The sequence below is a fragment of the Corvus brachyrhynchos genome, unplaced genomic scaffold, assembly GCF_000691975.1.
Source record: "Corvus brachyrhynchos isolate BGI_N302 unplaced genomic scaffold, ASM69197v1 scaffold114, whole genome shotgun sequence".
NCBI classification, from domain to species: Eukaryota; Metazoa; Chordata; class Aves; order Passeriformes; family Corvidae; genus Corvus; species Corvus brachyrhynchos.
This window is the reverse complement of record NW_008238337.1, coordinates 5,138,034-5,143,899: the sequence shown is the minus strand read 5'-3', so window position 1 is coordinate 5,143,899 and position 5,866 is coordinate 5,138,034. Positions and strand designations below refer to the sequence as shown.

The following is a 5,866-nucleotide window of genomic DNA, read 5'->3' as shown; positions in this document are numbered from 1 at the left end:
CCTCACAGCTCCACCAGGTCCCTCCTGGAGCAGCTGCTTCGGGGGGGCTGGGCTGGGAATAGGCACAGGAAGGGTTTGGGCAGTGCTGGGTTGGTGAGGGGGGTGCAGGGGGCTCACATGGTCATGCTTCGAGAACAAACTTTTGGCTAATTATAATTTGGATATTTCCTCCTGTTTTCCTGCCAGCAGCAATCTCCCGAGCTCCCATCCCAACCCGGTGGGCCTGGGGGTGTGCAGAGGCTCAGATCAGGAACCTGAAAAATCAAACACTTCACATCCCCCTATGTTTTCAAGTTATCTCATTTTTATGTAACCCAGTTTGGTACAAATCCAGGAAAAATTTTTGTTGCCATTATTTCCAGGGAAAATGGGGCTTTTCTGCCATTTTGAAGTTAAAAATTTCACTTCCTTAAAACAGGAGCCTCTTGAAATCCTGAGAGATGATGACCTTCTCCATGCACCGAAGCCCCAGCAGCCGTTTAGTTTGTGAAATCTTCCGGAGCATTCCTTCAGAGCACCGGCGGTGGGAAATGTCCTTCCCGCTGGGCAGTGGTGTCCGGCCGAGCACAGCAGCCCCGAGGGCTGGCTGGGCTGCAGTGACCGGTGCCCTGTGGTGCAGAGGGTGCCCGTGGCCCTGGCACACTGCGGGCGCCACTGGTGCCGTGCCTGCTCCTGGGGCAGCTCCGTCGGAGAGGACGGCAGGTCCCGAAGTGTCCCGCATGGATTCTTAGCAATCCGTTTTATTTTTCACTCCATTTCTCCACGTTCTCAGGACTTCCCCCATGGCCACGCTCCTCCTTGCCACATTCCGTTCCGGAGGTGGGGCAGGACGCAGGCTCAGCCCGGCAGACGTGTCCTTGTCCTTGTCCCTGTGCCGTGAGCATCGCCGTGAGCGCAGGGTCCCTCCCGCAGAGCCGGGGCAGGAGTAACCCCTCTGCTGGCTGCCTTCAAAACCGGCTGCATTATTTTGGAGGCAGTTCTGGGGGGTTTAACACACCCTGACTGCTGCATTGTTTGCATTCTTCTCTTTTTCTCCTCGCACACGTTTCCCTCGCTGCTGAGCAGAGCCGCTGGAGCTGCGTGTGCAGCTGGGGCTGGACCAAGGCAGGGGCTGAGCGCAGGGGCTGTGGGGGCAGTGCTGGAGCTGGGAACAGGCAGGTGGGGGGGTTGTCATGAAGTTCGTAGTGAACTCTGCCCACTACCCCCATAATTCCAGTGAGGCCCTGGCACAGGGTGCCCAGAGAAGCTGTGGCTGCCCCATCCCTGGAGCGTCCAAGGCCAGGCTGGATGAGGCTTGGAACAACGTGGGATAGTGGAAGGTGTCCCTGCCCATGGCAAAGGGTGGGATGGGATGATCTTCAAAGTCCCTTCCAACCCAATCCAGTCTGGTATTCTCTGATTCTCTGATAACCATTCCAAAAACTCCCTCCTGCCTCAGTGCTTGGTACGAAACTCAACTCTTTTTATCTTCAAACTATGATTATCAAAAAGAAGGGGCTGGATGCCTGGCAGAGAGACTCCCTTTGTGAGCTCCTGCCTGCTGCACCAGTCACATCACGTTACGCTGTGCTTTCAAACACACCGTGACACGACTGATGCAATGTGTGACGGGAGGGGGATCCGCCAGCAAACGTGAGGAACCCGATTTTTCAAGGAGCATTTTTACGGAAACAACCACGATGCCCTTTTAACTTGTATTTGTGGATTGCTAAATAAGGCCTGCCCACATTTTAGCAAGTCCTGGAATCAGCTGGTTGCAGTACCTGGAGGGGAATGAGCCATAGAGGCAGAGGAGGAGGGGAAGTGCCAGAGCAGGTGGGGGTGAGTCAGTGTCCCTGCAGTGCCCACAGTGGGCACCCAGGGTTGGCATTTTCACAGAAACCCAGAATCATTTGGGTCGGGAAAGCCCTTCAAGAGCATCGAGTCCAAGCTGTGACCAATCCCCACCTTGTCCCCAGCCCAGAGCACTGAGTGCCACATCCAGGCATTCCTTGGACACCTCCAGGGATGGGGACTCCAAACCTCCCTGGGCAGCCCCTGCCAAGGCCTGACCACCCTTTCCATGAGGAATTTCCTCCTGATGCCCACCCTGACCCTCGCCTGGCACAGCTTGAGTCCATTTCCTCTCCTCCTGTCCCTGTTCCCTGGGAGCAGAGCCCGACCCCCCCCGGCTGCCCCCTCCTGTCAGGGAGTTGTGCAGAGCCACAAGGTCCCCCCTGAGCCTCCTTTGCTCCAGGCTGAGCCCCTTTCCCAGCTCCCTCAGCCACTTCTCATATTACTCACATTTGGGCTTTTGGGTTGAGCATAAACTCCTGGAAAAGCAGTTCCTGGTGGGATTCTGGGATTCTGGTGCTGGCTCAGACACCTCTTGCTGTGACTTGCAAGCACAGTGTCCCCCAGCAGCCACCAGCCAGGGTCCCACCATGGCTGAGGACAGGAGAACCCCCTTGGCTGGGGCTTCTGCAGCTCTTTGCACCACTTGCTCTCGCCCCCGCCTCTTCCTCTTGATTAGCAGCTAAAAATCACAGCAGTGTCTGGTAGGACAAAGCCTGTGACAGCAAAGGGAATATTAGGGTCAAGCTTTATTAAGAAAGAAGCTATTGAAATGACATCCTCCAACATATTGCTATTAGGGCCTTGAAGAGTCTTTGCCTCATTAATGTAAAAGGGAGGTGGCAATCTTCCTGATCAACAGTGGCAATTTATTCTAAAGTGTCCATTTTCTGGATGTCAGAGGAAGACTTTTATTTATAATCTTATTTTCAATTTCCACAAAGAACACTTCACTCACACTCTGGGCAGGTTTTTTTTTTTTGCAGTTAAAATCCCCCTTGTAGTAGTGTTGACATATGGAAATGAATCAAAATGTAATAGGCATAATTACCAGCATTGTGTGCAGGCTGCAATTAGTGTCTCTTCAAAGCAGACTTGTAATCAAAAGACACCAATAGACAAGGGGAAGGACCGGGCGGCCGCTCCCGGGATGAGCTGGGGCTGGGAGGAAGTTTCCCACTCTGGGAGTGCAGTGGGTCCCTGTCCAGGGTCAGGGTGGCTTTCTGATGGGTCAGTGGCCCTAGGAGCCACCAGCCACCCCTGACACCCCCTCAGGTGTCAGAGCAGGCTGGGGTGTCCGGGGAAGCTGCGACAGCCCTGTCCCTGGCCAGGTTGGACGGGGTTTGGAACAGCCTGGTGTAGTGGAAGGTGTCCCTGCCCGTGGCAGGGGGTGGAACGAGATGAGATTTAAGGTCCCTTCTGACCCAAATAGTTCGATGATTTTCAAAATTTGTTTGATGAGTCAAAAGAAAATATGGAAATAGTATTCAAAAAGAAATAGATGCTTTCTGCACCAGCAGTTGCTCTGCTCGCCTCAGAACTGGCTTGTAAGAACTTTCGATTTTACCAATGGTGAAAAATTATTTAATTTTCGTGTGTTTTGTGAACTGGAGAATGTTTCTTTCATTCAGCTCTGAACATGAGACACAATCTGGATGTGAGGAAACCCCATTACCTGTATCCCTCCAAACCCCAGTTAAGGTGTAGGGTCCAAGCACAGCAGGTTGACAGCTTTGCAATTCAATTTTTACCTGTCAGAAATGTATCAAGCTGAAACTATTTTTGCAAGAACATTTCTATGTTAATAAGTTTTTGCTTTGAAATAACACCCCCCCACACACCTTTTAATAAGGTTAAAGCATTATCTGGGGCCTCATTGGAAGGGGCTGCTGGGGTTTCATTTTCAAATTCATCTTGTTCCTTAATAGTTTCTCAAAATCAAAGTCAGAATGAAATATTTTATGGCCATTATTCAGCCAACTGCTTTTATTGACCCAAACACACACTCTTTTTTTTTTTTTTTTTTTTCCCCAGGGAGGTGTGGAGAGGAATTGTTCACATCTGGAGTACAAGAAAAGTCTGGGATTTCCTTTGGAATTCCCTGGTTCTCCCAGGAGCCATCCCACAGCAGCCACCCCTCGAGGCTGTGACAGAGTCCTGTGGGACGTGCCGGTGGTGACACCATCAGGTCCTGGGAGCACACGAGGACCAGGACCTCAGTCTGAGCAAACACTTTGGGAGTTGTTGCTGCTCCAGCTGGAGTTCTGATGGGATGCCAGGGCAGGACCAGCACCTGCAAAGGGTCCAGGAGGAGGGCAGGTGGCACCTGGCACCTCCCAGCACCCGCCGTGCCCCGGCCATGCAGCAGCCACTGCTGGTGGGTGCAGGGGCCGATTTTGGGGTGCAGGGTGACACCAGCCCTGCCTGGTCCTGCTGTCACTCTTGGGGTGCTCAGTGCAGAGCTCACCCACCAGCACCAGCACCCTGAGGAGGAGGAGGTGGGGGACACTGGGGCCAGGTGCTGCTTTGCTGGTGCTGCAGCCTCTCCAGGGAAGGCTGCTCCAAGAGGAGCTGCTGCTCCCAAGTCAGAGGAGAGATGCTGGTGTCAGCCAGGGAAGGATCAGGCCTCTCACCAGCGGGTCTGTGTAGGAGGACTTATATTTGTTTGCAGGAGCCAGATGGTTAAATAAGAGAGTGACATAATTTCAAGAGCCGGAGCCATGAAGAAGGGGGGAGAGAAAGTCATGGGGGGAAGGGAGACCCGAGGGGCCCCCCACCTTTGGGGCGTGCTGACACTTCAGCTCTGCTTCCTGCAGGGATCCATCCTGGGGTGCTTTGGGACATCACTCCCACATTTAGACATCTTTCCTCCTTGCCTTTGGATACACAGGGAAGCTGAACTGCGAGTGGTACTAATGCTGGAGAAGTTATGAGGGCAGAAGTGGTGGGCACGACCTTGTCATCATCATGAAGTTCATGATCTTAAGTAGCTCTCCATTTATTAATGGAGGAGCCATTTATTAACCTGCTCAATTCAGTTGTGCCGGCATAAATTTGAAATAACCCCGTGGAGTGTGGATTTATACCGGCACAACCGAGGGAGAGCCTGGCTGGCAGCTCTGTCCATGGCTGGGGAGGTGGCAGGACAGGAGGGCTCACAGGACAGGTTGTCCCCCACTCTGGGGGGGGCCGGGGAGGGGGGAAGGAGCTTCAGATCTCAATAGCAAAATTAAGCTTAAAAGAGCAGCTCAGTTCCCACAAACCCAAATATCCAGGAACAGGAATGGTTCTCGTGTAGCATGTTTGTGCCAGGGCCGGAGCTTGGCTCATCCTCAGCCAAGGGCAAGGATGAGACAGATGGGATTTGAGGGCATTGGCATTGCTCATCCCAGTCTTGGTGGGGAGAGATGGTCCCTCGGAATCCCCCTTTCCCGGCTGGAGCCACCTGGCACCCACAGTGTTGTGGTCAGCGCTGGGAACCCCACTGGAACAGCCAAGCTCTGGGTGCTGGCCCTGGAGCAGGGAAAAATAAACCACCAGCTACACAAACCCCCGCAATTCCCCCCCCGACAGAGTCTTGGATCTCCTTCCTCGTCCATGGAGGTGGATTCCAACCAGCAGAACATACCTGTCATGTTTTATTGTCTCGTTCCCTGTGTTTGGTACAGGCTGCCGAGCAAAGGTGATGCCGAGGATGCTGCAGAGGAAGGAAAAATTTCCTCTGAAATTTTAACTGTTCCTTTAGGGCTTTGAAGGAGCTGAGGAGGAGACATGAATCTGAATTTAGAATTACATTTTAAGCCTTCATGTAGCCTTTTCAAATATCAGAAGGAGCAAAGGTCTGCTATCCTACCATCGGAACCGGGCACAACCTCCTCTTTAAGTGCGTACAAACCCCACCCCGTGACTCGTGGCTTCCCGCTGCCTGCCCTTATCTTCCCTTATCTGCTGCTGTGCGGAGGCTGCTCCATCTCCGCGGGCCGGGGCTCCCTTTCCAGCCCCCGGGGGGGCGGCACCGTCTCTCCCCCCCACA

General features: G+C 53.4%; 1 long non-coding RNA gene across 1 annotated transcript; it reads right to left on the bottom strand.

The window, feature by feature from the left end:
• Positions 1–246: 246 nt before the first annotated feature.
• On the bottom strand, positions 247–5,832 carry LOC108446889. The gene is made up of 5 exons (XR_001862231.1): positions 5,687–5,832; positions 5,462–5,591; positions 3,509–3,584; positions 2,284–2,549; positions 247–1,144 (listed from the first exon to the last, which is right to left on the bottom strand). It is a non-coding gene; the product is annotated as an uncharacterized LOC108446889 (long non-coding RNA).
• Positions 5,833–5,866: the final 34 nt, after the last annotated feature.